General features: G+C 39.3%; 1 protein-coding gene across 5 annotated transcripts in view; it reads left to right on the top strand.

Moving 5' to 3' along the window:
- Nucleotides 1–1,739: 1,739 nt before the first annotated feature.
- Nucleotides 1,740–24,064, top strand: part of Spopl (speckle type BTB/POZ protein like) — a 57,057-nt gene continuing 34,732 nt past the window's right edge. For 2 of the 5 annotated variants that reach the window (XM_050139885.1, XM_050139883.1), the window contains exon 1: nt 1,740–1,983. The gene's annotated coding sequence lies outside the window, so the exon portion shown is untranslated. Of the gene's footprint in view, nt 1,984–9,414; nt 9,635–24,064 lie in introns of all 5 variants that reach the window. The other 3 variants (XM_050139884.1, XM_050139880.1, XM_050139881.1) reach the window with 2 other exon arrangements.

Here is a 24,064-nt window from a genome sequence, read left to right as displayed (position 1 = left end):
TAAAGAAAACTCAAAGACTGACTTGTAAATTTAAAATGGTTGATGGCAGGCTTCTTGAACTTCTTAACTAGCCAAATGGCCTCCTCCAAGGTGTACACATCTTTCAGTAGGTAATGGTGGCAGAGAAATCTTCATTGTCATTGTTACCTATGACACATTCTGCTAAGAATTCTTGGGACGATTTTCTTGCTTGTTCTCTTCCCCTCATAAGGGCAAAACTGTCCCAGCTATTTTTCTAACTGTGCTCTCAGTAGGAATTATAGTACTACAAAGTCTCCCTTTTTGTATGTTACAGATGGTGTCCCACTCCTATGGCAAGTTCCAAATATACACATCATCACCAAATGGCTGTCTTATACTCTGGATCCTAACCATCAGTTAAGTTTTATCCTGGTCCCTTAGATAGATTCTCCTCTGAGTCACTCTGACTGCTGCCCCCACGTTGTCAACCCTTTGTCAGTTCAAAGCAGCTAAGCAATCATTGCCTCCCAAACTGTTAGGCACAGCTAGGGTGATCTCTGAGAGATGGTAATGAGACCAGAGTTTAGACAGCCTTTGTGGTAGGCAGAATGATAGGCATAGAGGCCTTGACTAGATTGTAAACATGACAAATTTCCAAATTGGCCAGTTTATTCCTCATTAACTTGAGACATAAGTCTGGAAGATTTTTGTCTCCCACCAGTAAGCCCCCTGTTGATGGACTGTCAACAAGTTCCGGGCATGTCACACTACAGTTGTGAACCAATCAACCAGCCTACTTGTCTTCAAACTGATCAACCTCCAAAGTAAGGAAGTCTTAAAAATACCCAGCCCTCGAGAAAAGACTGGATTTTGGCTTTCCAAGCCTCTCAGTTTTTTCAAAAGGTCTTTTTCTTTGTACATCCCTATTTCCTCACCTCTCAATAACTATCTTCCCGTAACTGCTGATTGTGGTGCATGAGATTTCTGTTGTCACTTGGGTATTCTGTTAACAAGGGGTAGATCTGTGATAGGTAAATTTCTCATCCTGGTAGGTCTCAGCCTGAGTACAAAGAAGGGAACTGACAGCCAGCATTCATCATTCTGCTTCCTCACAGCGGTTGCAATATGATCAGCTGTCCCAAGCTTCCATCACCATGTCTTCATTGCCATGATTTACTGTATCATCCCTCCATGAGCAAGTAAAATTACCCCCTGACCGCTACCTTGTTTTTACATTGTTTTCTTCTGGTGTTTTGTTGTAGGAACAAGACGAGTAACCATTGTCATCCATTTCTCTAAACTCTAAATGGCTAAAGAGATGAAGCACTAACCCCTGTAACCCACATTTGCTAAATTTTAATTCACTTTGGTTCAATCTCCAGTTGTTGACTGGTCTCGTAGAAAGAGACTTCTCTCTTGTATGGAAAAGTTCCCTTCAATCCCTCCAACCTAAAGAGGGATTTTTCTTCAAAGATTTACCCACACTGATTTAGTTTTTAGTTTTTAGTTATCAGTACTCACTGAGTTTGGGGCTCAGAATGGGAGGTAAGCAAACGTTACACCCCGGTTGCATCCTAAAGGGCACTGGGCCCTCCTGTTTTTATTATGTGGCACTTCCTGAGTTAGGAGGCATCCGGGGAAGCTTTATACTAGGAGGTGCCAGGGCGAGGGTAGCAGCAAACTGCCTAACACTTTCAAGCCCGCAGCCCAGCAAGCAGACACACCCGCCGCCGGAAGTTCCCAGCCTCAGAGCAGGAAGGGCTCTTCGGCGCACGCGCCCCGGTGACTAGCGGGCCGGAAACTGGACGCCCGAGCCCGAAGGCCGGGCGGGGGCTCGGGCTAAGCGCAGCCTCTGGCGGTGGCCGAGCGTGTCTACGGTGGGCGAGAAGTTTCGCAGCCTGTGAGAGCGAGGAGGGCGGCCGGGAGGAGGATGCGGCTTGGCCGGGGCGCCCGCTGCAGGAGCTCGCCGCCGCCACAGCCTCGGCCCCCGGCGAGGGTCCGCCCGCCGCCCCGCGTGTCCGGGTAAGTGCTGCTGCCGCTGCCCGATCCCGGGCCGGCTCCGCTCGCCGCGCCAGCCGCCGCCGCTGCGGCCGGTGCCCTCCGGCCCTGTCCCCGGGGCCCTCCCTCTGGCGCTTCTGCTTCCTCGGGACGTCCCTGGCCCTCCCGGAGCCCGCTGCTGTGCCCCAGGTCCCCCTTTGCTTGCGTCTAACTCCCTCCTCACCTGCATCCTTGCCCTTCCTTCCCAAAGCAAGCGGGTGCACCCCTCTGTCGTCTTCCCCTGTCCCCCTCATCTATAGCAGGGGTACTGAAAACTGTCGTCCCTGTTAGCTCATTTTAGGGCGTCTTTTCAGTTCTCCAGACCACAGGAGTGTGCGTCTCCAACCACACGCTTGTCCCTAACTGCTCTTATTTACCAGGACGTGACAGGCTAATCCCGTGATTCAGGGTCTAAGTTTTAAATATCGACAGTTTGTCTTCCCCTTTTTTTGATTTTGCTGCTGTTTTCTTCCTAATTCTTTCTCTTCTTAAGTATATTGTATGTTTGTGTGCTAACTCAAGGGAAAGGGATGTTAGAATTTTCGCCCTCGAAGAAATTAAAGGTCCTTGTAGAAATAAAAGTCGTCTCCTCTGTTTCGACGACTGATTACTATGGTTAAGCTGTCTGCCCATTCTTCCCACGTTTCTGACATTTCATCTAGATCTGAATAATTCCGGGCTTAGTTTGCCCCGTTAGGAGGCTTTTCTTACTTTCTTCTGCAATTGGAACCCACTGTTTATTGTGCTGGAAACTGAAGCGGTAAAAGGCTTATAACTCCGAAAATCACCCCGCCCCCCGGATAATAAGAGTGGCAGAATATTTTAGATTATTCCATCATTCTTAAGAGAAGTGTTGCCTCTTGGTTATGCTCTTAGAGAGTGTAGTTGAATTGCCAAACTCCCTGCCCCTGTTCTGGGTTAGAGAAAAGCATTTAACTCCTTAGTATAAAGGAGATGGTGATAAAACTCTTCGGTGGTAGTAGTGCTTGCGGAAGTTACTGCACCTAACGTACTTGGAAGTGCCTGGGAAATGGTACTTGTATCATCACTTCTTAGCCCCACTTGATGGGATTGTTGCTAAGGTGATGGTAGGAAAAGAAGGTAAGAATTGATTGAGAGTTGCCCCATGTGGTGGTGTAGTACGCCTTTATTTCCAGCACCCAGGGAGGCAGAGGCAGGTGGATCTCTGTGAGTTCAAGGCCAGCCTGGTCTAGAGCATGAGTTCCAGAACAGCCGCAGCAGCTACACAGAGAATCCCTGTCTCGAAAAACAAACAAAAAAAGAGAGTTGCTTAATTGTTTTACTTAAGATTTTTGATGTGTGTATGATTTGTACTGCATTATTATGTGGATTAATATTTCTTTAAAAACTCATGGTTTTAACATTACATTTCCTGTTTTTGCATAGGAAAATTGGGGTGCCTGTTTGGAATGTGTAAAATTTTAGTGTTTCAAGAACAAATGAAGTGACCTACCAGATTTTTCATAATGGGAGAATTACATGATGACTTTAGTGCTACAAGTTAAACACTCAGAGCAGGGTTGGTAGTCTTTCATGACTTTGCTTGCGGTAAAGCTCTGCCTTCATCTAGAAGAATGGCAGCTCTTGTCATTGCACCTGTTCCATGCATTCATGTTCCCGGACTTTTGCCTGACTACTAAAATTTACTCACCTTGAAGTTGTGGCATTTTTTTTCTGTATTTGTTTACCTTCTGTGAACTATCATGTAAGATATTTTTGATTCACTTCATTATTCTAAGTAATAAAAATTTGAACTATTTGCCCTTTTAATTACACAAAAATATATATGAACTTGTATTAGTTTCTTTTGTGTTTCTGGGATCAAATGCCATCACCAAAAGCAACATAATGAATTTATTTTAGTGTATAGTCTGAGGGAGAGGCCACACTGGTGGGGAAGGCATCATTGGAGGCAGTGTGAGCAAGAAGGCAAGATAATGCATATCTACCTCACACAGAAACCAGAGAGAGTAAGAGTAGGTGTAACAAGTCTTTCTCTGTCTCGCCAGCCAGCTCAACCTGTAGCTTAGGCTTGTTCCTAACCAGCTCTTAGAGCTCAGTGTAACCCATATTTTTAAACCTGCGTCCTACCATGTGGCTTTTTACCTTTCATTCTGTACCTTCGACTTGTCCTTAGTCTCCTGGCGTGTACTCTGTGTTCCTAGATTCATCCCCAGTTCCTCTCTTTGCCTGGACATCTGGCTTATCCACCCTGCCTAGCTATTGGTTGTTTAGGTTTTCATTAAACAATCGCAATAACACATTGTTTTATAGTGCAGTCAAATATCTTGCAACAGGTTGAAAATGGGGCAAGGCTAGAAACTCCCAAAGCCATTTCCCAATGATGTGCTTTCTCCAGCAAGACTTGAACCACCTATATATTCCATAGTTCCCAAAACAGTACTACCAGCTGGACCCAGCGTCAAATACATGATTCTCATTCAAATCAGCACAGTACATAACGTGAAATAAAAATATTCTCCCAGGTAGAGCCTGAAATGGTTTAGTATTCCCTATGGAATGTGCATTATGCTTTGGGTGACTGCTTTGCTAAAGTTATGCCGTGGCCTAGAACAGTCCTAAGTTTTGCACATGCAGATTCTGTCTCCGACCTTCTCTTTAGTTGTTGCTAGTATTAGTTTCCTGGTTTGCTCACATTCGCATTTGTTTTTTGGCTTTAAGATAATGTAGGCAGCACAACTGGAAGGAAAATAACTGATATAGAATCTGACTTTTAAAGCTTTGAAACAGAGAAGGGAGAATATTGGCATGCAGTGTCTATCTCTTGCTTAGCACTATTTATTTTCTAAAGGTTCGGTCCTTTAAAAATGTCTAATGAGCGTCAGTTGTGTGCCACTCATTGGAAAACACTAAAGCCCTTGGCCATGGTCCCAGCAAAAATCAAAATTTTAATACTATAATGTCTTGCAGAGTATATAGTGAATTACTCATCTCCGAAGCACCTTTCATGGTACTAGCTGTATACCACTCTTGAGAACATTTACTTCTGAGAACAAAATAGTTATTGCAGTCAGATTTGGGGGATTTAATTTCTGTAGAGAATTGGATAAGGAAGGCTCTGTTAGAGAATGATGATGATGATGATGATGATGATGATGATGATGATGATGACCACCTCTGCCACCACCCTCTAGGGTGGCACTGACAGGTGGCAGTAAGTAAGCAGATCCATTGAAATGAGGACTGGTAGTCATGTTAAAGATAATGATCAGTGACTAATGTTTACAGAACACTGTGTCATACACAAACTCATATTATTTAGACTGGGACTACCATTCCCTTTGTGCAAAATAGGAACTTGAAACAATACTGTTTCTGTAGTTGAGTAAGCTATGCAGTGACAACGAATGACTTGGACTTGGGCTGGCTACCATAGGTAAGCGTCTTACCTTTCTGAATATCTCACTTAGTTTTAAAAATTGGATCTAGATGCTGAGGTTTCCTTTAGGTTGTTAGGGAAAGAAAGCAGTGCTGTGCAGAGAGCACCTGGGACGGTTATCTGAGGCCGTATGTGTGACCAGATATGGAAGGCATTTGTGTTTGATTCTCTTGCTCTTTGTCTTGTTTCAGCAACACAATAGAATGAATGTTTTTGTATGTCAGATGGCTGTTAAAGTTTTTAAAAGTTTATGGAGTAGTTGTATTGGTAGTTCAAAGAACATGTTTGGAATGGCTTTGAATATGGCTGTAATCGTTTTTTGATGCAGCTCAGTGTTAGAATCGCGCACGTCTAAGATGCTGCTTTCTAGTCCAAGTACTTGGAGATAAAGTAATTTGAACAAGAAATGATTTAGGGTGGCAACAGTAGAGTTGAAGTAGCTTTTATTTTTCTAATATTTGAAAGACAAAATTGAGAGGACTTGGTTGGTTATAGACTAGATTTGGGATCTCCGAGAGGAGAAGGCTGGCCCCAGAAGGGTGTAGCCCGAGAGGCAAGTATCCATGACAAGTAGTATGATTGCCCCTATGCAGTGCCTGCAGAGGACAGAAGATGGTCTTGGCTTTCCTGGCAGTGGAGTTACAGATGGTTGTGAGCCACCACGTCAGTGCTGGAAACTGAACCTAGCTCCTCTGCAAGAGCAGCCCATGTGCCTAACCTCAGCCCTCTCTGCAGACCCCAGGAGACAAACTGGAATGCAGCTGAGCAGTCAGTTAAAACTACAGAATACACTCTGGCTTTAGCAACATGCAGACAATTTTGACATTTTCAGTCAGTCCGCCCCTAAATTTTGATGATTAAATTCTGTTTTAATTGCCAAAGTTACCACTATAAACATAGGGGGGGGGGAATCTATAACCATATTTTCCTTCCTGAGTTTAGGCCCATTTTTTTTTAAGTGACACTTGGATTATATACATATCTGCACTCCCTACCCCTTAGTAATTTAAAGTCATTTTTAGAAGACTCACCATCAGCTACGATGTCCAGATTTAGGTGTGCAGTTAAGAATTTGGAGGGCAGATAACAGTGGAGAGGTAGAAGCATGTTTGTTACTCTGGTGTGACTAGTGCTGTCAAAGCAGTTTTATTAGAGTTGCCTTGGAAAAAGAGTGGTGTTGGGTCAGAGTGTTTATCAGCCTTTGGACTTAGGTGACTCAGGGACTAGGTAGTGAAGCAGTTTCTCTAAATACATAAAGCAATATTGTCCTCAGAGCATTGTCTCAAATTCTGCTTGTCATAGGTTGCATACATCCCTACCTTGAAAGTGTGCTGGTAATAGCACCTTTAATAACACCTGTAGAACAATAACATATTTAGAAAACGTGTTCCCCCACCTTTGGGAGAATAAGTAGCTGAGGGGAAGGAAGCCTGTGAACTGGGGGAGTTTAGGGTAGGGGAGATTATGGGAAGAGCTGGGGTGCTAGCATGGACTTTGAAATTTGTAACAGGTACTTGTGATACTGAGGGAACCTGGAGGGCAGCAGAGGTGTGCTATGCCATAGCCATTTGTCCCTTTTGGCAGTGATTACTTTAATGGGTCCTTTGGTAGAGGGAACTGGCTTCACAAGTTCCTGAGGAATGCTGGCTTTTGTCTTGCCACCAGGAAATGGAGTTTTTTTGAACCTGACAATTTACTGTTGGTTATGATTTTTCTACTTTGTTTTGGGGAATTTTCTGTTTATGACAAATACTTATTTGTACTTTTCTTGTAGTGTTCTGATTTGGTTTAGTATTAAGGTTATGATAGGTTGGATCTTCCAACAGTTTGTAAAGAATTGTTCTAATTTATTTTTCATTATTTCTTTTATTTTTAGGAATATAATATAATTACATCATTTCTTTCTCCTCCCTTTAAACCCCTTTTTTCTTTGTTGTTACATGAATACACACGCGCGCGCACACACACACACACACACACACACACACACGCTCTTTCTCTCTTAAATATAACCTGCCCATCTGTGTATAATGTTACTTGTATGTATGTTTCAGGGCTGGCTATTTGATAGTGGATAAGTCAGTTGATCTCCCTCTGGAAGACTTTTCTCCCATTTTCCTTTGTTATCTACAGTTGTGTGTACAGACTGAGGCCTTGTGGTCTTTTCACTTTATGCTTAACCATGGCTGTTGTGCCTGCACCGCTCATGTTTAGACTTCATGAACACAGCTGCTGACCTTATGGGAGAGAATTTCACATCAAACTCCCTGAGTTTGCTAGCTTTTATAATCTTTCTGCTTCATCTTTTAAAATGTTTCTGAGCCTTGTGTGTTCAGTATACATGCAGTTTGTTCCTTAAAAAATATCATTTTAGTCTGCACTTTTTGACTCCACAAATATATGAGGTCAACTATACATTCATTGTTAATAACTTTTAATTTTTTTTCCTTTTTCTTTTTCTTTCTTTCTTTTTTTTTTTTTTCAGGACAGGTTTTGTCTGTAGCTTTGGAGCCTGTCCTGGAACTAGCTCTTGTAGACCAGGCTGGCCTCGAACTCACAGAGATCTGCCTGCCTCTGCCTCCCGAGTGCTGGGATTAAAGGAATGCATCACCACTGCCTGGCCAATAGCTTTCTTTTTAAAGGTTGTTTTGGTACATCCACAAATTTTAATAAGTTGTCTTTTAATTTCATTTAATTTATTGTATTTAGCAATGTTTTAATGTTCAGGTGTTTTGAAATTTCTCAACCATCTCTATCTTTGATTTGTAGTTTAATTCCACTGTGGTTTGAGTAGTATATATAATTTATGCATCTGTAACCTTTTAATAGTGAGCTGTAATTCTTGTTCTTTCATATTCTGTCGCATTAGCTTTATATCTTATTTTTTTAGCTATCCTGATTGCTATAAAATGATATTGCATTGTGAATAGGTTTTCTTGAAATAAACATGACTTGTAGACAAACTCAGGGAAAATGGAACAGAGACCTGTGTAGTTTCACAAAATCTGTAAGGTGGTCTCAGTTGACCAGATGCAGAATATGAAACAGATTTCAATGTTGTTTGAGGAAAATAAGATTCTCATAAAAATGATAACTTCCCAATATAATTTGTTAGTGTTTGGCAAATGATACATATCTGCGTAACTTACTACACATGGGACAGCTCTTCAAACTTTGCAAGCAAGTCAAGTTTTTAGGCACTTATTGAGTTAATCTGCGATATTGCTACAGCTTTAATTACACAACAGTGTAATATACTGACTGGTGACCTACTACCAAGGTGTGATTGTCTCTTTTGTTCTTCTGTAAGATTTTGTTGCATTTTAAGGAGAGAAACACTGTTACATGAGTTTACTGTTTCCAGAACTGAAAATGACCAAATATTGAGAAATTAAATTTCACTATGGGCTCATAACATGCTTATTTTAATACTTAATATTTTGTTATATATATGTTTTAAACTTACATTTCACTGAAGGTTACTAGGTTTTATTTTTCTAATTGAGTTATGGAATTAAAGTCACAAAATATTACAATGTATCTTTTGATTGTGACTATTATAGTTAAACTTTTACTGATTTAATATTTTATTCTTTGATAATTTCATACATTCATGCAGTGTAGTTTGCTCATATTCACCCCACTTTGCTCAGTGGTCCCCTTGCTTAAGCTTCTCTGAGGAGGTCTGGGAGCTGTATTGATCTGTTGCTATAGAGGTATATATTCAGAGGGCAATTTGGTGCTGTGCCCATTTTGAAAGAAAGTTGTCTCAATTAGGGTTATTGCTGTGATGAAATACAATGATCAAAGCAGCTTGGGGAGGAAAGTGTTTATTTGACTTACATATCACAGTCCATTGAGGGAAGCCAAGGCAACTCAGACTGGGACGGCAGAAACATGGAGGCAGGAGCTATTGCAAGGGGTCATAAGTTGTTGCTGTTAAATGGCTTGCTCTTCATGACTTGCTTAACTTGCTTTTTTTTTTTTTTTAACAGAACTCAGGAAACCATCTCAGGGGTGTCCCTACCCACAGTGCCCTACAGGACTGTCTGTTTAGAGCCTGATCTTCTGGAGAAATTTTCTTAATTACGGTTCTCTCCTTTCAGAAGACTATAGCTTGTGTCAAGTTGACATAATACTAGCCAGCACATAAGTTCATTCCTAGGGCCCATGAGCTCTCCTGCCATGAGCTCTTTACCAGATTTACAGTACCAGGTATGCATTTTCTCCTGGGTAGCTGTTCATAAATTGAATCAGAAAACAATTGAATATTATAAGCTTACCTTAAAATATTTATGTCACTATTGTATCATGTACATATCATGCCAGGCAGGTAGTTATTTTAGCTTCTAGGCTTCACAGATAGGTAAGATTGTTGATATTTCTCTCTCAACAGCATGCATAGCTGTAAATGGCAGTTTCTCTGCTCTCTTTGTCCCATAGACACTTCCAAATAATCATTTAGAAGTTTAAATTAATTAGTAATGCTTCACCAATAGCTCAGACTTAGTACTAGCTAACTCTTAAATTTAAGTTAGCCCATATTTTTATGCTTTGTCATGTGACTCAAGGCTTTTTACCTCATTTTCAACACATCCTGTCTGTTTGGTGACTGACTGGCATCTCTCTTGATTCCACCCCTTCTCATCTGAGTTCTCAGTTTTATTGTTCTGCCAAACTTCTCCTGGTTGACTATTGGTCAGCCAACTTTTATCATTAACCAGTGGGAACAATCCATATCCACAGCATACAAAAAGATCATCCCACAGCACATAGCACCCTGTTGTACTATGAAAGTTAGCCATCAGGAAGGACGCTTCCCAGTCAGAATCCCACTGGAATTCTCTGTGTGCCCTGAGATCAAAATGTGCAGTATCTTCCCAGGAGAGTCTGGTGGGCATCCAAGAGCAGTGGTAATAGCCTGTAATATTTGTATTTATTTTTGGATGTGGGAGGTCTAAACTCTTATTGAATATAGGCTATATTAGATACTCCCACATTAATCAGTAATCAAGGAAATGTTTACAAATGTGGCTACAGCTAATCCAGTGGAGGCATTTTTTTCAATCGAGGTTCCTCTTGCCAGATGACCATAGCGTGTGTCAATAACAGCAATAACAGCAAACCTAACCTGGACAAACACTGAGGATTCAGAGCCGCAAATTCATTCCTGCCATGAGTGGTATTGGAGATATATTTGATGCTGTTCCCTTTATTGGATTCTTTGAGTTCTAACAAAAAGTATATTTCTATAGCTTGTGTTATTCTTTAATTGCCAGGTAGGAGTAAGTGACAACTACGGATATTATCCAGGCATCTCTAGTGGAACAGAACGGATAGCATAAATATATATATTTAAAGGGGACTTACAGGTTGTAGTCTGGCTAGCCCAGCAGTGGCCATCTCTTGACATAAAGGCTAGGGATAGCTGCTTAGTCCACAAGGCTGAATGTTTTAGCTGGTCTCTAGACTCTATTGGAATCCCGAAGAAGGCTCTAATGCCAGTTAAGGAATGAACTTATCTGTGAGAGTGAGGCCAAGCAGGCTGGAAGCAAAACTTAGCTTCTCACTTGTTCTTTACATGTGTTGCCACTAGAATGTGTGGCCCAGATTTAAGGTGGGACTCTAATCTCAAATGATCCAGATTCGGTAGGTCTTCCCATCTCAAATAACTCAGTGAAGACATTCTCAAAAATGTGTCCAGCTGCTTGACTTTTAGTTGATTCCAAATATTGTGAAGTTGACAGCCAAGATCAGCCATCACAAGTGTGGATGGGTATATGAATCGAAAAACTGGTCAATTCATCTTAGAGCACGCTTACTGGCTCTGTTTAGTAAATCTATGTGGCATGATGGAGCTATTACTTTATAGGTCTGTGAAAGTTAAAGTGACTCTAGAACAGCCTTGGAATTGGATTCATAAGTTTACAATTTAAGTTGCAATAGGTATGTTTGTCTAGGACCTACCATTATGAATAGTCTGAAAGCTCTTGTGATATTTAAATATGATCTCTTCAACTAGTTATTTTGTCATTTGGTAATACTTTTACTTTGAAGCAGATCGTTTGACAGCTGTGAGTTTAAAAAAGCACTAATTAATGAAATCTATGCTCTTTGAAAGCTGTTATTATGTTTTTTTTTTTTTTTTGGAGCCTTTTTGTGCTTTACTCATCAGTTCAAATAAAGGTGGTGATCTTGAGGAATAGAGGATTTACCTGGAGGTGATGGTAATGGAACTGAAGAGTGTATTGTTAAGCATGCCCTCTAGAAAGTGTTGGAAGTGATACCATGTGGATTTCATGTTTGATAAGGAAGATAATTGTAAGAAAAACTGGTGACAGAGCAGGGATGTATTAGTAGAAAGGTATTAAAGGATTAAATCTGCTATAAAACAGTAAAGCAGGAGTTATTTTCAGAGCTAGTACAGCTATCCAGCAAGTTTACATGAGAAAGATTGATAGCATGTTAAGTAGATGAGATGTAGAAAGCCAAGGAATTTGTTGCTAGTGGGTTGAAAATCAACAGGTGTGAGGAGTAACTCTGTGAGAACTCCGGGTTTGCTGCATACCTCTTTGCCCTTGGTACTGGCCACCCCACACCCTTACTGGATACAACCATTGCGCTTGCAGCCCTATGAGCTGCAGAAAAGGTGGCTCCATGCTGCAGGCCTGGCATGCTTGCCTGATCCTGCAGGCAGACTGAGGACCAATCAAACTGCAATGACATGTTCCTTCGTGTGCTGCAGCTGCACTCCCGTTGGGTTGCTGCCCAGTCTCTAGCCTCCTCGCTGCACTGCTCTGCTCCACCGTCTTTTCTTCCAATATCATGAGACGGCTTTTTAAATGCATCTTCCCATAGGACCTGCCTTATTTATTTATTTATTTATTTATTTATTTGTTTGTTTATTTATTTATTTATTTATTTATGCTCTGCAGACTCACCCTCCTCTGTTGCATCTCCCTTAGAGTCTCCAGCCCTTTGTTTTTTAAGTTAACGAAGTTATATACATAGATTTATGAGTCACTTTAGTGAGCTTTGATAGAGGTATTAAACAACTCAATAGAGATATAAATCAATCCCATAGTTCCATGAAGTTCCCTCAGGTTATGTAATTCCTGGGAGAATGCTTGGGTATCAAGGACCTTCACTTCATGGTTTAAAAAGTAGATACAGCTGTTAGAGATAAGCACCATGAGAGCATCTAAGTTAATAGCCAATAGAAAAACAGATGGGGCCCCAATGATAAAGAGTAAAAAAGCAGGGATAAGCCTAAAAACCTTATTTGAGTAAAACTCTTTCTTTCATTGTTCCTGATAATGCTGTTTTCTAAATTAATTCTATTTTTGAGTTTTATATTAATACACAAATAAGACTATAAGTGCTTTCTCTGTACCAGACTCTAGTAAATATCCTGTGTGTGTTCCTCTTGAACACACTAGAATTTTGAACTTATTATTCTCCTTTTATGAATAGGAAAGTGAGGCTTAGAGAGTACACACTGCTTTTGAAACTAAATCTAATATCTCAACTTTGATAATATTCTCTGAATTATTCTTTTAAGAGTAGTTTAACTTTGTGCTTTATTTTTGAAGGCAGTAAATTATGTATAGCTTTTCGAAGTATGTCATTCTTTAGCAGTGGCCTAATTTAAAGTTTGGTTAATAATAAATTTAACTTATTATACCAAGCATATAGATGAAAATATAGTAATCAAAAGGAACTTCAAATTGAAAAAGTAGTCATATTTTCAACTAGAAATTATGAGTTTATTTTCTGATTTCCTGACGTTTTAGAAAAAAAATCTATACCATAAGTTTATGTCAGGCATTTTTTTGCATTTAATTTTTTCTTATCTGAAGTAGGCTATTCTCGTGGCTTTTTAAATATCTTTATTCAAATTTTATTGATTACATTAATATTTTAATATTTCATTTTATGTGTTTGGGTGTTTTGTATATATGAATCTTTTGAAACCACATGCAGCCTGATGCTCTAGGAGGTACTAAAGACAGTTTGGGGTGCTGGAAATCTAATCCAGTTGATCTGACAGAGCGACAAATGCTCTTACCCACTGAGCCATCTCTCTACCCTCCTCCCCATTCACAGTACTTTTTTAGAAGATCAATGAAATAATATCTATAGACATAAAGTTTAAGGCATGGAGCAAAACCTTACTGATCATTGTGTAATTAACTGCAGTATAGTTTGTAATTCATGAAGAAGCATTAAGGAAATGGCCGGGTAGCTTGTGAGCAAATTATTTTACTAAGAAAAAGGCTGAGTTTTATCACAGAACTGATATTGAAGAAAAGCAAACTAGCCCTATCTTTATGCACATTGCCTTTCAGTCATGTCCAGTTCCATGTGGTACCAGTGTCCCACACACAGTGAGCTTAGGCAGTTGACCAAGGGGGAGTTGAAGTCATGAACCAGCTTCTGTTAACATAACCTCCAGAATGAAGTGTAGCTTCAGGTAGATTAAGGATCCATAGGTGTGGCTAGCCTATGTACGCTCATCAGCAAGCTTCATCCAGGCCATGCCTTCAGAATCAGCTGCTTCACGCATAACTGACACCGGCTAGAAAACCTCTCCAACTTCAAGGCCATGGTCATCTATGTGTGTACCTGTCAGAGAGTGGGGACATCATGCAGCTGACAGGGAAGGGCATGTCATAGAGCCACTGCACATGTCATCAAATGGAGGAGCAACAGCTGAACTTGGATAATGGTAGCTAAGAAGGTGTGCTAGTGCCTCCTTGGGCTGCAGATGTGCCAACCAATCCAGTATGGTGGCCTGTGGTTCCAAGTGATATTTCTACAGTCACAAGAGCTACATCAGTTTAGATGGGGACCAACAAGTCATCTAGCCAGGTAGGTATGACAGCCCAGGGATCCATAACTACAACACCAGACTGGGAACACAGAGTATGCCAGCTCTTCTCTGCTCCTAAAGAAGGTCTACCTGCATGCAGGGTTCTGACAGGAATGGCCATGTCTGAAGGGGCAGATATATGACACTCTGTATTGCCTGCAGGGCTCCATCTAGGGGCAGTTGTCCAGGCAAGGGCCTGGAGCACCCCGCCCCCCCCCCCCCACACCACCACCAGGAAGAGACTGGCCACTGTGGACTGTTGCTTATTCCCTTTAAGATGAGAACTATGTTTTTACATTGACAGTTATGGTGCCTAACCTCAGGTCCTGAGAATGACCCACTTTTCATAGGATGACTCTCATGAATGGAAGCTGAGTACCTGAATGGACTCATTAAATACAGTGTATCTGGTGTTTTGTCCTCAGGTGGATTATTAGTGAGTTTTTCAGGGCTCTGGATCCCTGTTCGTTTGGCCGAGGATCCATTTTTTGCACTCTGAGCTGGTTAAGAAGGATCCTATTTTATTAGGTACCATTTTTGTCTGCTTTCAAAGTATTTGGTTTACAGTATCTGATTTGGTTGCTTTGTGAGTAAGCATTTTGATCTTGATATTTGGTTTGATTTGTTTACTTGCTTTTGGATCCCTAAAGGCATTTTGAATTCTGGTTTTTAGCTCATTTCCAGTATTGTTCAGTTTTGAAATTTTGAAAACATTTTGGTTTTTGTGTTGTCTTGGTTTTTCTTATCTTTGAAAGGTTTTGATTTCTTATTTCTTATCATTTGTCTTTTGTCTCCTGACATTCCTTAAATGCACAATTATGCATTTTCCTGCTGCTTCTCCTGTGAACGTGCCAGGCCTTTAACTTAGGAATTTTATGAGGGCCTGATGATAAAGATAGCAGGTTAAAGGCCTGGCAAGGGCACAAGAAAAAACAAGCGTCTAGTCTATAGATTAAACTTCAACTCCACAAAGATTTGTTTAATTCTTCTTATCCAAATTGTACTAAAGAGATCAATGACTAATAATAATATTAATGATGTTTTATATTTTAAGTACTGCTTTTCTTAATTTAGTTGTTATCTAAAGTGTTCCATAGTACAGTCTGCTGAGATTAAACATTAATTAATGTTTTAGTTATTAAAGGAGAGACAACACTACAGTAACTCCTTTTTAAAGTACCATTTCTATCCGCTTAGATATAAATGAGATAGTTCATCAAATGCAAGTAACTGTAAGTAGAGGGAGCTGTATAGTCAATACAGTAAATTTTGTTTTAGACATTCGTTTCATTCATAATCTTCACTCCATTAGTCCAAATTGTGTTCATTATTATTTAATTTTAGACACAATAATCTATGTCACATGTAAATATTATGTCAGATAGAAAGGGTGAAAAAATTCAGACCTGAATCCTAATGGCTAATAGGTTTTATATGATCCAGCAGTTTCCTTCTTAATGGCCTTTGTGAGCTGTTTCTCTCTTCTAAGAGTGCTGTCTTGCCCACTACTCAGCCTTGTCTACATTCAGTGATGGGAATAAGAATCCTAGCTGTGAGAGACTTTATAATAGTTAATAAGCAACACATGACTCCTGAATGCACAAAATGTGATGTTTGGCTAACAGGATGAACTCTGAATGAAAACTTATGAAAATAAGCTGTTTTGGCTGTGAACAAAAACTTCTGAAAAGAGTCTATAGAGACTGGCTGGTTAGTTTCAGAGATAGAATGTTCTAGGTCCAGAGGCTAATTATTTTGGACTAAGTTCTGGCCCTCTGGAACAGCCATTCCTTGCCAACCTCTGTAACTAATATCTTGTGACAGTAGATTTAAAAAATTCTCTCTCACACACTCAGATTGTTGCTACATGAAGATATAAGATTAAATTATAATTTGCAATTTGTTTCTTTAATTGAAATGTCTTTAAAAACTTAAAATTCCATAAATGTATTATTCATTTTGCGAACTTGTATCAACTTCATACATGGTTTGCTAAGATAGCTACAATTTGGGTAAGTTTTGACTTGTCATAGCTTTAAACCATTGGTTAAAATTTTCAAAATGTTGTAAGTAGATACTAAAGTAAATGTGTTCTTATTGACTTCATGAACTTGAAGATGATGGTTTAGAGTTAAGAGCATCCTTCAGTGACCCTGTCCTTTTTATTATGCTTGTGTTACATACATCGTCACCCATACATGTGTACATATATTTGAGTAATAACAAATTTTAGTCAATTTAAACTTTTTATAAAAAAGTCAGATTTCTGCTGCCTTGCTTATTCTCTTAAACAGAATTGAAGTGTAAAAAAATTATATCTAAAACACCTGAGTGCATATTAAATTGAAAGTAAGGACTGTCTGCTTCTTTCTGTAGGACCCAAATCAGTGTAGGCGCCTTACAGATACTCACGGAGTTAATGATTAAGAGAAAGTGTATGAATACATGAATGAGTGATTTGAAAATAATTCAGAGATTATGAGGTTGGCATGGTGAGTAGTCTGCTTACTGCTCCGATTCAATGTGTGTTTGCATTCTGCAGGTGTAAAAAAGACCGTCACTTACAGACTGTCTGAGGGTTTCTGTTGCTGTGATGAAACACCATGACCAAAAATCAAGTTGGGGAGGAAAGGGTTTATTTGACTTCCTTCCATATCACTGTTCATCATCGAAGGACAGAAATTCAGACAGGGTAGAAACTCAGAGGCAGAAGCTGATACAGAGGCATGGAGGAGTGCTGCTTCTGGTTTGCTCCCTATGGCTTGCTGAGCCTGCTTTCCCATAGAAATTAGGACCACCAGCCCAGGGAGGGAGCCACCCACAGTGGGCTGGTTCAATCACTAACAATTAAGAAAATGCCTTACAGATGGAGTTTATGTAAGCATTTTCTCAATTGAGGGTCGCTTCTTTCAGATAACTACCTTGTGGCAAGTTCAATCAAAACTAGCCACCACATAGACTGCTAAGTAAAGCGGATTTTAAAAATTGCTGTTAACTGTCTTTTGGAAATGATCTTTGAAGGTGAAACATCTTGCTTTATTTATCTTAAGAATACATATCTATAAACATAAATGCCGTGGGCTTCTATACAAAGCATATACAGTATGCCCTGTATCTGTGTAGTTATGCAAGTAATAAAACATTTGGACGTTTTTTTGTTCCAAACTTGACACAGATATTATTACATTACAAAGGATGATTTTAAAAATGATACCCGAAGATCTCGTGGCATGAATGTATTATGGTACCAGGCATACACATGTTCTGGATGGCCTGTAGCTGATTTTTAGAGAGACTATAGAGTTGGGATATTTCTGTTAATTTATGTAGCGCTGAATAGAACCTAGTGCTTTTAAAAGTATTTTTGTTTTTGAAATTTTCATAAGTGTATAAAATATATTCTCATCATATCCACTTGTCTGACTCTTCTTAGATAACTCCTAAGAAGCCCCACCCAACTTCATGTCCTTTTAAAAATTTTAGTTTTCTATTATATTGTTTGTGTATGTGTACATGCGTGCTGTGGTGCACAAGTGGAGGTGAGAGGACATCTTTGGGAAATCAGTTTCCTCCCTGCTCTGTCTTGGTTCTAGGGATCAAACTCAGGTCATCAGGCTTGATGGCTTACCCATCGCATCCTTCCTACTCCCTTAGTTACCCAGTGAGTCCAGTTAGTGCATGTGGGTGTGAGGCCATTGTTTGGTGCATGAGCAAATAGTCTATTGTAATACCCCAGTGAAAAATTACTCTTTCTTCGCAGTAGCGATCAATTGCCAGTATGGTTCCTTAGCTGGATATAAGGCCTCAGGACTGCCATCTCTCACTTCTAGACTGCAATTATGGCTGCTTTGATTTGGCTCAGCTATAAGGACCACATTATGTCTAGAAGATAACATTTCTTAGCACTTCTTCCTGTTCTCAGGCACTTTCATTCTCTCGGCCCCCTTTTTTTTGACTATTCCCTGAGCTATGTAGAAATAGGGAGAGAGATGCTGATTAGATATGTCTTATTGAGCACACATGATCACTTCTTCTCAGCACTTTGACAGAGTAGGCTTTGTACAGAAAGAGGCTCTTCTGACTGTTGGGATTAGCACAGGTTTATATGTATAAATATAAATATTTGGAAGATTGTTTGGCAACATGATTTAGCAAAACAGTGGACCCTCACAACACACACTCAGTTACATACACACACAGTTTTACACACACACACACACACACACACACACACACACACACACACACACCCTGCACACTCCAGGGGTTATGGGATGATAGGACTGTTTATGAGCTGCCTGACAATCAAATATGGTTTCTGTTTTGAAAATTGGCATACTGGATATGTACTTCTTCCCCCCTGCTTAAAATATACTTTTTAAAATGGAAGTTCCAGTCATACAAGTCTTTCAGTTACAGAGGGAAATTGCTGACCAACACTAAGTTCTGTTCCTGAACCGTGCCTGCCTGTAGTTGTGCTAGTAGGTTCCTGTGAAAGTTGTCTTCCTTGGCTCTGGTCAGTGTTACCAAATCTGTGAGTAACAGTCTTGTTTCCTTCCCTACCACTCTATTGCCCAGTCCTTCCGCTAATTTTTTTTTTTTTTACGAGACAGGGTTTCTCTGTGGTTTTGGAGCCTGTCCTGGAACTAGCTCTTGTAGACCAGGCTGGTCTCGAACTCACAGAGATCTGCCTGCCTCTGCCTCCCGAGTGCTGGGATTAAAGGTGCACCACCACCGCCCGGCTCCTTCTGCTAATTTATATCATCAAAATATTTATATACTGCTCTATATTTTCTTCAGTATTTTCTGAGTCAGTGTTAAAATATTTAATCCTAGAAATATGTGAATACATGCACACAGCAGAATAAAAAGTTGGTCTCATAAAATAGCTATATTCCTTTCTATACTATTACGCACTGAAAAAAGTTACAAAGAACAAATTCTTATAGATTCTTCTCTTAACTCTTTCTAGTTCTTCCTTGTCCCCTGAGACTATAGCTTTCTTGTTTTTTTGACTTGTGTTTTCTCTTTTTCAGATTTCTTTTTACTTGGTTAGAGCTGAAGTCCTCAAAATAAGATACCCACTTTATAAGGGTGTGTATACTGTGAAGGAGGAAGGTTAGGAAAGAAATCATCTGTGTGACACAGAAAAAGTTAGGGCTCATTGGGTTCAGAATACAACATTGAGTAATTGGTCATGGAGGTGAGGGAACTGTTTAAGTGTTTGTAGTTTGAAACTGCTCTTTATTTGACACTCAGTTGTTAGCGAATTTGATTATGGAATTCCAAGCTCATTTTTTTTTCTCAGAAAATCTTAACAATACTTATGATTTGTGTTGTTAGCATTTAGATTTCAGTGTGGTTTGGTCTTTTGTAGATAACATGATGAATTTTAGGATTTTCTTTATATTTTTAAGAAATAGAATTCTGAAGTTTTACCAGAAGTGTCTGTGTTTAGATCTCTCAGTAACCATTCTTGACATTTTATGAGGCTTAATTTGATAACCTTGTGCCTCCCTCCTTTATCTCTTGACAATAAACCTGTTTTTTAAAGAAATTCATACACACACACATATCACTATTATTCTTGTTTTAATTTTGTTTGTTAGTACATGTTGCTAAATCTGGTTCACAGTGACTCATCATTTTCTATATTTGGGTCTTCAAAAATAATCTTTTTTGTTTTCCAATTATGAGTGAGTTGTAACCATTTTACTTACCTTACCAATTGAATTATTCTTTCTCTAATACTTTTATGAACACATTTTCAAAACAGTTTACTCTTGTTTTATTCAAATAAACTTTATGAGAAGACTTTTACTTTTTCCCCATCTTTTGAGACATTCTCCATGTAGCCCTGGCTGGCCTAGAATCTGCTGTGTAAACTAAGCTGACCTCAAACTCGCAGTGCTCCACCTGTCTTTTCCTATTTTATAAGAAAATTTAAGTCTACAATTATGTCTCCTGAATTGACTATATAAGGTACTTGTTTCCGTTTTTCTTCTGTTTTAGTTCTTCTTTTGAATGTCTTTTTTTCTTCCCAATTGAATGTTAGTTAGCCTTATTGATCTCATATTTTTGCTTAAATATGTTTTTAAAAATTATTTGAGATTGTAATATATTATTTCCTCTTTTCTTTTCTTCCCTCCTAGCCCTTCCATGTACCCTCCTTGTTCTCTTTCAAACTCGTGACCATTCATCTTTAATTGTTGTTACATACTTGTGTTTATACATAAAATATATATTTACATACACACACAACCTGTTCAGTCTATATACTGTTACTTGTATATATTGCATGTATATGTTTTTCAGTGCTGGCCATTGGTATTGAATAACCAGTTGGTGTACTTCCTCCCGGGAAAGGTTATTTCTCTTGCTCTCAGCGTTCCTTAGTTGTCCCTTGTTCTTTGACCAAAGTTGAGGCCTCTCGAGCTTTCATCCTTCCATGTTAGCATGTCTTCTTTAGGCAGCCATTTTAATGAGACTTCGTGGTCATAGCTTTTTTGACATTTCTGGGAGATGCAATCTCACAGCAAGCTTCCTGTTTTTCTCTTCTGTGGGTATAAGGATTAATCTTTAGGGATTCTGCTGGTCTAGTAAATCAGTAGCTGTAGTTCCTCCTCCATGATCTGCTTACATTTTAAGGTATACAACAACTTTGTAAAGTAATACTGTGTGGCTGGCATGGTTTTCTCTCAAGTTGTGTGTTGAATTAAGAGCAGCGGGGCTGCGTCCCCGGCACCCAGCCGCCCACATGGCTAGCTTATGCCCGAAATAATTACATGGAAACTGTATTCTTTCAAACACTGCCTGGCCCGGCTAGTTCCAGTTTCTTATTGGCTAGCTCTTACATATTGTTCTAACCCATTTCTAATATTCTGTGTAGCCCATGAGCTGGCTTACCAGGGAGGATCTTAACCTGCGTCTGTCTGGAGTGGGAGAATCATGGCGACTCCTCACTCAGCTTCTTTCTCCCAGCATTCTCTTCTGTCTACTCCGCCTACCTAATTTTCTGTCCTATGAGGGCCGAGGCAGTTTCTTTATTATTAACCAAAGACCCACCTCCATCAGTTGTGCAGGTCTGCTTCCTCAGCAGTGCTCTTCTGAGTAGAAACGTGGACACTTCACTGTGATCACTTCCTTGTATACTGGAATCTTTTACACATGTCAAAATAAAAGGATTTATTTTTTTATAGAAAAGACCTTAATTTTATTTTCTGTTATCTTCTCTCCTTTTCCTAATATTCCTTAGGATACTCAGATAAGTCCTGTGTGTTCTTTTTGCTTCTCATGAGCTGACATGCTTAGAAAAAAATATGTAGTCAAGTGTTCCATGTCTTTTGGCGTACAGTTCTTAGAATTTGTGAAGATGATAAAACCACGACTCATCTTTGTGAAAAGCCAGCTGTCTTAGCCAGCCCAGTCCACCTTAGGGTTTTTTTTGTTTGTTTGTTTGGTTTTTTTTTTTTTTGCACTTCCCCAGAGGAATTATGTCTAGTTCCTTCAATTGTAATATTTCTCCTATTCCTTTGATAACTTGTTTATATTTATCTACCTTGAATACCTCAAAATTTGTTTTTCCACCAGTATCCCCACTTCTCATTTTTAGCCCTATTAGAGCTTGCTTATCATTTTCCTCATGAAAATATGTTATCTCATAGGTATATTGGGGGATAAACATGACAGATAAACAGTATGCATGTTACTGTCTTTAACTGTGCTGTTTAAAAGTTCCCTCATAAGTATTGTCTCTTGAAATTTGAGAGAAGGCCTTATATGTGAATTGAAATCACGAAATCCATTTCCACTGCTTTGTGTTTTTAACTAAACAGTATTTTGTGCTACTAACATGCTCAAAATTCTTCAAGCATCTAGTGTAAGCCTTTGCTCAGAACAGGTAAGCACAAGTTATTCTGTGACAGGATCTCACTCAGCTGGTAGCCTTGACCTGGAATTCAGTGTGTAGGTAAGGAATTCCGTGTACCTGGAAAACTACTGCCTCAGTCTTTTGATTATTTCGGATTACAGGTGTGCACCACCACTGCTAGTCATTGTCAAATATTTTTCTTCAACTATCAAACTGAGCTTTTTACTTTATTTTTTGATTAATGTCATAAATTACAATAATAGTTTTTAATGATAATCATTCAATTACTTTTTCTTGTGCACCACTGGACAGCCGGACCAGTGCTTACATTTCAGATACACACAAAACAAAGGGTGCTATCCTTAAATGAATATCCTTAAGGAATTAAAAAAAAATCAATGAGATGCTAAGAATGAGGCTTAAAGAATGAATCATTTAATTACGAATTTGTGAAATACTAAAATAAATTTATAGTCTTACCTTTTTTCCTTTTTACACATTATAGTTAATGTGTATCAGTTTTATTAAGTCAAAACCTGGGTTTTGATTTTCTTTATTGTTCTTTGGTTCTCTATGGTATTTGTCTTTCTCTAATCTTATTTAATAACACAAATTTTATTTTATGTGCCCTTCTTTCTTTTTCATTCCTTATGGTATAATGGTAGCACATTGACTTGACCCTTTTTTCTTATTAGTTCACGAGAATTTCATATATTGTGCTTTGATCATATTCCCCCTCTGTCTTATTTAGGGTTTCTATTAATGGTGATAAGAAAACCATGGCCAAAGCAACTTGGGGAGGTAAAGGTTTATTTCATCTTCCAACTCTCAGACTGCACTTTAATCACTGGAGCAAGTCAGGACAGGAACTCAAAGCAGAAACTGAAACAGAGGTGTTGGAGGAACACTGCTTCTCCTTATGATTTGCTCAGCCTGCTTTCTGACAGTATACAGGATCCCTTGCCCAAGGATGTGTTGTTGGTTTTTTATTCTAGCCCAATATTGGGACACCAAAATGATGTTGTTTCTTTTTATTCTTTTTACTTTTTTGACTTTTTGGGGGGCTCACCACATTCATTTGGCCAGCTCCCAAATAAATCACACAGAGAGGCTTATTCTTAATTATAAACACCTGGCCTTAGCTTGACTTGTTTCTTGCCAGCTTTTCTAAACTTAAGTTATCCTGACTACCTTTTGCCTCTGGACTTTTCCTTTTCTTATTTCTGTAAATCTTACTTTCACTCTTATTTCGAGGCTGGCTGGATGGCTGGCTCCTGATATCCTTACTCCTTGTTCTATCTTGCTCCCTCCTCCCTTATTCTCTTGCTCCTTCTTCCTTAGATTTCTCCTCCTATATCTTCTCTCTGCAGGCCAGCCCCACCTATCCTTTCTCCTGCCTCACTATTAGCCATTCATCTCTTTATTGGACCATCAGGTGTTTTAGGGAAAGAGTCACAGCTTCACAGATTTAAACAAATGCAGTATAAATAAAAGCAACACACCTTAAAATAATTTTCCACAAGGATGTGAGCTGAGTTTACCCACATCTATCACTAGTCAAGACAATACCCCACAGCCTTACCTACAGGTTGATCTTAATGAGGTACTTTCTCAATTACTGTTTTCTTTGCTCAGATAATTCTAGCTTATGTCAAGTTGACATAAAACTAGGAACACACTCCCTTATTCAACTCTTAATTCAGCAGTTCTCAGCCTTCTAATGCTGCTACCCTTTCATACATTTCCACATGTTTTGGTGACAGACAACCATAAAATTATTTTCTTTGCTAATTCAATTTTGCTATTGCTATGAATTGTATTGTAAATATCTGTGGTTTCCAGTGGTCTTAGGTGACCCCTGTGAAAGGGTCATTTGATCCCCCAAATGGTTAGTGTCCCTTTT

The sequence above is a fragment of the Alexandromys fortis genome, unplaced genomic scaffold, assembly GCF_014885135.2.
Source record: "Alexandromys fortis isolate MF-2015 unplaced genomic scaffold, M_Fortis_MF-2015_v1.1 scaffold_33, whole genome shotgun sequence".
Classification (NCBI taxonomy): domain Eukaryota; kingdom Metazoa; phylum Chordata; class Mammalia; order Rodentia; family Cricetidae; genus Alexandromys; species Alexandromys fortis.
This window is presented reverse-complemented; position numbering and strand designations above follow the sequence as displayed.